Source organism: Piliocolobus tephrosceles, chromosome 4 (genome assembly GCF_002776525.5).
Source record: "Piliocolobus tephrosceles isolate RC106 chromosome 4, ASM277652v3, whole genome shotgun sequence".
NCBI classification, from domain to species: Eukaryota; Metazoa; Chordata; class Mammalia; order Primates; family Cercopithecidae; genus Piliocolobus; species Piliocolobus tephrosceles.
In genome coordinates this window covers 172,384,418-172,391,951 of record NC_045437.1, presented here as the reverse complement: position 1 = coordinate 172,391,951, position 7,534 = coordinate 172,384,418, and positions in this window count along the sequence as shown.

Below are 7,534 nucleotides of genomic sequence, written 5' to 3'. Positions count from 1 at the left end.
AAATAAAAAAAAAAAAAAAAAAAAAGAAATATTTTCTAATTTACCATTACATTTTTATTTTGAGTCATGAGCTTTTTAAATAAGTACTATTGAAATTCTAAATATTTGGGATATTTCTAATAACTTTTTATTATTGAATTCTAATTGAATTACATTTCGATCTAATGATAGTACTATTTCAGTCATTTAAAAAGTATTACAATTTATTTTGATGGCCTGGCGTGTGGTATAACTTGGCGAACGTTTCATGCACACTTGAGAAGAATATGTACTCTGCAGTTGTTGGATGCTGCATTTGATGAAAGTCAGTTAGGCCAAGGTGATTAATATTGTGGTTCAAAGAATAAATATCTATATTCTGTCTGTTTCTGAAATTTCCAGTGTGATTGTGGATTGGTCTCCCTCTTTGGTATTATCAAATTTTGCAATATGTATAGTGAGGTATTAGCTTCAATTTTGAAAGACAGTTTATTGACTAGGGAGTTTAATTGACTTTTTTATTTGTTTATTTAGTTATTTAAATATACTGTTTCAATGTCTTTTGGCCTCTATTGTATCAAATCACTTTGGTCTCAAATAACCTGTGGGTCCTATATATAGAGTTAGTCTTGTTTTTTCTCTATGGGACAGATATAATTAATGCAAATTTACAAATATGTTTTTAAAAACATTTAAAGTGCATCATATAAATATGAAATTGGATACTGTAATCTCTCCCTCTCTGTCTTGTCCCTTCAACTACTTTCCGATTTATTGATCATAATGTATATTCTAGTCAGGTTTCTATGCAATTTAGATATAATATCTCTGAACTTTTGCAAAGCAATATAACTATGTTATTAATATTATTTTTCCTTATTCTCAGCTGGGCACAGTGGTTCATGCCTGTAATCCCAGCACTTTGGAAGGCAGAGGCAGGCAAATCACCTCACGTCAGGAGTTCAAGACCAGCCTGACCAACATGGCAAAACCCTGTTTCTACTAAAAATACAACAATTAGCTGAGCATGGTAGCAGGTGCCTGTAATCCCAGCTACTCGGGTGGTTGTGGCAGGAGAATCACTTGAACCTAGGAGTTGGAGGCTGCAGTGAGCAGAGATTGTGCCACTGCATTCCAGCCTGGACAACAGAGCAAGACACTGCCTCAAAAAATTGTTCTTATTTTCTTCATCTATAAAATGTGTATAATAATAGTAAATACATTATATGGTTTTAGTGAGAAATAGTGCAATAATGATTATGAAATTCCTAGGAAAGTGTCTGCTTCTTAGTAATTGTTTATTAAATGACAGCAAATAAATTATTTTTGTTATACCCATTTTACAAATGCCAGTTGCTAATTTATTGCCTCTCAAGTTTGAATCCACCTTATTTGTCATGCTTTTGGTACTGTTGCTGGCCCCAATAGATTTCTTTTTTCATCTGGCTCAGTGTTAGACTCTGTCAATAGACAGTACTGCTTCAGTGTGTGGTCTCTTTGGTGCAGAGTCAGCAGAATTCTTCTCTCATGCACCAGGTCTTGCTCGTACCCTCTGGATAGTTTCTTTGCAGTTGACAGACTGCTTATTCCTGTGACAGCCACAACCTCTCCAAAGATGTTTGAATTTCAGTTTTGGCTCTTGTTAACATTTTAGTTTCTTCATTGCTTACTGTCGGTCAACGTTTGATGTAGTAGCTTTGCTTTTGCTACTTCTATACACTTTAGAATCCCTCACTCCGTTTAGTAGTTTAGTAGTTATCTGCATTTTAACTAGCTTACGACTCTTTATATATAAAAGTCTTCTTGGCCGGGCGCGGTGGCTCAAGCCTGTAATCCCTGCACTTTGGGAGGCCGAGACGGGCGGATCACGAGGTCAGGAGATCGAGACCATCCTGGCTAACACAGTGAAACCCCGTCTCTACTAAAAAATACAAAAATCTAGCCGGGCGAGGTGGTGGCACCTGTAGTCCCAGCTACTCGGGAGGCTGAGGCAGGAGAATGGCGTGAACCCCGGAGGCGGAGCTTGCAGTGAGCTGAGATCCAGCCACTGCACTCCAGCCTGGGCGACAGAGCGAGACTCCGTCTCAAAAAAAAAAAAAAAAAAAAAGAAAGAAAAAAAAAGTTTTTTATATAAAATTCCTTTGTTCATATTACTGATGAAGTTTCTGTCTCTTGATTGGACCCTAAGTGATGCCACATACAATATCTAAGTGTTAGAAAATTGACTAACTAAATGTCATAAAATGAATGACTTGTAGGGCTTAGAATTAAAACCAGTTTTATTTTGTGCAGATTATTATCCATTAAGGCCTACAGATCTGCCCTCTATCTCCCTGCATCTTTCTTGGTGCCATGAGAGGCTGACTGAATCAGTGAATTCATTTGTCCTCTGTTAGTCCGTGGGGAGTACCAGCAATCCATCGGGGGATTGGCGGGGGGAACAGTAGAGTATTATTCTCTCAGCTGTCTTCCTGCAGTGTTGCTGTAGTTTGGCTTCTTGTTACATGGCTTCAGCTTCTGTGACAGTCCTATTTCCATTTTCTAATAACACTTTCTTATCTTGTCTTTTTAAACCTAAGGGAGGTATCTTAGCCCTGCTATTTCTGGCTACAGAATACTGCACTGCCCCCCATGGTTTCCCAACACCTTGCCAACGCCTTTGAAAGAAGTCTCTTTATTAGATATGCCTTAAATTTTACTAACTTTATTGCACCATCTGTTTTCTGCAGGGATCTTGACCAAAACAACAGTATTCAAAAGTCTGTGCTCAATACCTTAACTTACAATGCCTCATTGGAAGCCGAATATCATGCCAAGTGCAAAAGTTTCTCTGCCAAATAGTTAAATGTTTCATGTATTTGAGTTGGGATTTACTTAATTTTAAAAAGTTATCTAGAGAGGAAAATCCAGTTTGAATGTTGGAAAATATTCTTTAAAAATAGAATGAAGTTTATGCGGAAAAGGAATTCTAGCTTCCACCTATATCTTCTAAGCATTCATTTTCCCCTCTTGGAAGTAAACACTTTTAAGTTTCTTGTGTTCTCTTCCAGAAATTGTCGGTTCATTTACAAAGATTTTGATAAATAGATGGATGTACAGACAGATGATAGATAGATTTAAAAAATCTTTACACAAGTGGAAATACAATATATACAAAATAAAGTTTCACTTAAAAACTACTTGGAGCTTTTCCTGTATCTGTCTCTATTTATTTATTTTAGAGACAAGGGATTGTGTTCTGTGTCCCAGGCTAGAGTGTAGTGGCACAATCATAGCTCACTGAGATGTCAACTCCTGGTCTCAAGTGATCCGCTCACCTCAGCCTCCCTAGGCAATAAGATTACAGTCATGAGCCGCTGTGCCCAGCTCTATCTCATTTTTAAAGTAGCCGTTTAGTATTTCACTTTGAAAATATGCCATCTTTTATTTAGCCAGTAATCTGATGGCGGTCAATTGACTTGTTTCCAATGATTTACTATCACAAAAATTCCACAATGAACATATTATATGTTTGTAGAAGTGCACATGTATATGTATTTGCGCACAACAATATACTTTTAGGATTAAACCTAGGGGTAGAAAGTGTACACTTAAAATATTGACATTGCCAAATTTCTTTCTATTGAAGTTGTGCTGAATTATATTTCCACCAATAATAGATTACAATTCCCTTTTTCCTACAAATTTCCAACACCATCTAATAGATAAAAATGCAGTATATTTATACCTTTAATAGCATTTCTCTTCTGTTTTGCGTGGGTGAGATTAAGTACCATTTCATTTATTTAAGGACTCTTTGTATCTTATTTTTAAGTGTAACTGTGTACAATGTTGTTTATCTATTTTTCTACAATGCACATTTTTTGAGATATTATATTGATAGAGCTTTTTGTGTACTAAGAAAATGTTTATCTGAAATGATGTGACAATATTTTTTTCTTAGTTTTTTTTTTTTTTTCCTTTGAACATAGTTTATGGTTTGATTTTGCCATTCAGGCATTTTAAATTTTTTTTTTTTGCTTTAAGTTCTAGGGTACATGTGCACAACATGCAGGTTTGTTACATATGTATATATGTGCCATGTTGGTGTGCTGCACCCATTAACTCGTCATTTACATTAGGTATATCTCCTAATGCTATCCCTCCCCGCCACCCCCTCCCCACAATAGGCCCCGGTGTGTGATGTTTCCCGTCCTGTGTCCAAGTGATCTCATTGTTCAATTCCCACCTATGAATGAGAACATGAGGTATTTGGTTTTCTCTTCTTTCGCTAGTTTGCTGAGAATGATGGTTTCCAACTGTATCCATGTCCCTACAAAGGACATGGACTCATCCATTTTTATGGCTGCGTAGTATTCCATGGTGTATATGTGCCACATTTTCTTAATCCAGTCTGTCACTGACAGACATTTGGGTTGATTCCAAGTCTTTGCTATTGTGAATATGCCGCAATAAACATACGTGTGCATGTGTCTTTATAGCAGCATGACTTATAATCCTTTGGGTATATCCCCAGTAATGGGATGGCTGGGTCAAATGGTATTTCTAGTTCTAGATTCTTGAGGAATCGCCACACTGTTTTCCACAATGGTTGAACTAGTTTACAATCCCACCAACAGTGTAAAAGTGTTCCTATTTCTCTACATCCTCTACAGCACCTGTTGTTCCCTGATTTTTTAATGATCACCATTCTAGCTGGTGCGAGATGGTATCTCATTATGGTTTTGATTTGCATTTCTCTGATGGCGAGTGATGATGAGCATTTTTTCATGTGTCTGTTGGCTGTATGAATGTCTTCTTTTGAGAAGTATCTGTTCATATTCTTTGTCCACTTTTTGATGGGGTTGTTTGTTTTTTTATTGTAAATTTGATTGAGTTCTTTATAGATTCTGGATATTAGCCCTTTGTCAGATGAGTAGATTGCAAAAGTTTTCTCCCATTCTGCAGCTTGCCTGTTCACTCTGATGGTAGTTTCTTTTGCTGTGCAGAAGCTATTTAGTTTAATTAGATGTCATTTGCCAATTTTGGCTTTTGTTGCCGTTGCTTTTGGTGTTTTAGACATGAAGTCCCTGCCCATGCCTATGCCCTGAATGACATTACCTAGGTTTTCTTCGAGGGTTTTTATGGTTTTAGGTCTAATATTTAAGTCTATAATCCATTTTGAATTAATTTTCTTATAAAGAGTAAGGAAAGGATCCAGTTTCAGCTTTCTACTTATGGCTAGCCAATTTTCCCAACACCATTTATTAAATAGGGAATCCTTTCCCCATTTCTTGTTTTTGTCAGATTTGTCAAAGATCAGATGGTTGTAGATGTGTGGCATTATTTCTGAGGACTCTGTTCTGTTCCATTGGTCTATATCTCTGTTTTGCTCCCAGTACCATGCTGTTTTGGTTACTGTAGCCTTGTAGTATAGTTTGAAGTCAGGTGGCATGATGCCTCCAGCTTTGTTTTTTTGGCTCAAGATTGTCTTGGCAATGTGGGCTCTTTTTTGGTTCCATATGAACTTTAAAGCAGTTTTTTCCAATTCTGTGAAGAAAGGCATTGGTAGTTTAATGGGGATGGCACTGAATCTATGAATTACCTTGGGCAGTATGGCCATTTTCACAATATTCATTCTTCCTATCCATGAGCATGATATGTTCTTCCATTTGTTTGTGTCCTCTTTGATTTCACTGAGCAGTGGTTTGTAGTTCTCCTTGAAGAGGTCCTTTACATCTTTTGTAAGTTAGATTCCTAGGTATTTTATTCTCTTTGAAGCTATTGTGAAGGGGAGTTCATTCATGATTTGGCTCTCTGTTTGTCTGTTACTGGTGTATAAGAATGTTTGTGACTTTTGCACATTGATTTTGTATCCTGAGACTTTGCTGAAGTTTCTTATCAGCTTAAGGAGATTTTGGGCTGAGACAATGGGGTTTTCTAAATATACAATCATGTCATCTGCCATCAGGGACAATTTGACTTCTTCTTTTCCTAACTGAATACCCTTTATTTCTTTCCCTTTCCTGACTGCCCTAGCCAGAACTTCCAACAATATGTTGAATAGGAGTGGTGAGAGAGGGCATCCCTGTCTTGTGCCAGTTTTCAAAGGGAATGCTTCCAGTTTTTGCCCATTCAGTATGATATTGGCTGTGGGTTTGTCATAAATAGCTCTTGTTATTTTGAGATATGTTCTATTAATACCTAGTTTATTGAGAGTTTTTAGCATGAAGGGCTGTTTAAATCTGTCAAAGGCCTTTTCTGCATCTATTGAGATAATCATGTGGCTTTTGTCTTTGGTTCTGTTTATATGCTGGATTACTTTTATGGATTTGCATATGTTGAACCAGCCTTGTATCCCAGGGATGAAGCCCACTTGATCATGGTGGATAAGCTTTTTGATGTGCTTCTGGATTTGGTTTGCTAGTATTTTATTGAGGATTTTTGCATCGATGTTCATCAGGGAGATTGGTCTAAAATTCTCTTTTTTTGTTGTATCTCTGTCAGGCTTTGGTATCAGGATGATGTTGGCCTTGTAAAATGAGTTAGGGAGGATTCCCTCTTTTTCTATTGATTGGAACAGTTTCAGAAGGAATGGAACCAACTCCTCCTTGTACCTGTGGTAGAATTCGGCTGTGAATCTGTCTGGTCCTGGACTTTTTTTGGTTGGTAGGCTATTAATTATTGCCTCAATTTCAGAGCCTGCTGTTGGTCTATTCAGGGATTCAACTTCTTCCTGGTTTAGTCTTGGGAGAGTGTAAATTTCCAGGAAATTATCCATTTCTTCTAGGTTTTCTAGTTGATTTGTGTAGAGGTGTTTATAATATTCTCTGATGGTAGTTTGTATTTCTGTGGGGTTGGTGGTGATATCCCCTTTATCATTTTTTATTGCGTCTATTTGATTCTTCTCTCTTTTCCTCTTTATTAGTCTTCCTAGCAGTCTATCAATTTTGTTGATCTTTTCAAAAAACCATCTCCTGGATTCATTGATTTTTTAGAGGGTTTTTTGTGTCTCTATGTCCTTCAGTTCTGCCCTAATCTTAGTTATTTCTCGCCTTCTGCTAGCTTTTGAATGTGTTTGCTCTTACTTCTCTAGTTCTTTTAATTGTGATGTTAGGTTGTCAATTTTAGATCTTTCCAGCTTTCTCTTGTGGGCATTTAGTGCTATAAATTTTCCTCTACACAATGCTTTAAATGTGTCCCAGAGATTCTGGTATGTTGTGTCTTTGTTCTCATTGGTTTCAAAGAACGTCTTTATTTCTGCCTTCATTTTGTTATATACCCAGGAGTCATTCAGGAGCAGGTTGTTCAGTTTCCATGTAGTTGAGCGGTTTTGATTGAGTTTCTTAGTCCTGAGTTCTAGTTTGATTACACTGTTGTCTGAGAGACAGTTTTTTTTATAATTTCTGTTATTTTACATTTGCTGAGGAGTGCTTTACTTCCAACTATGTGGTCAGTTTTGGAATAAGTGTGATGTGGTGCTAAGAAGAATGTATATTCTGTTGATTTGGAGTGGAGAGTTCTGTAGATGTCTATTAGGTCCACTTTGTGCAGAGTTGAGTTCAATTCCTGGATA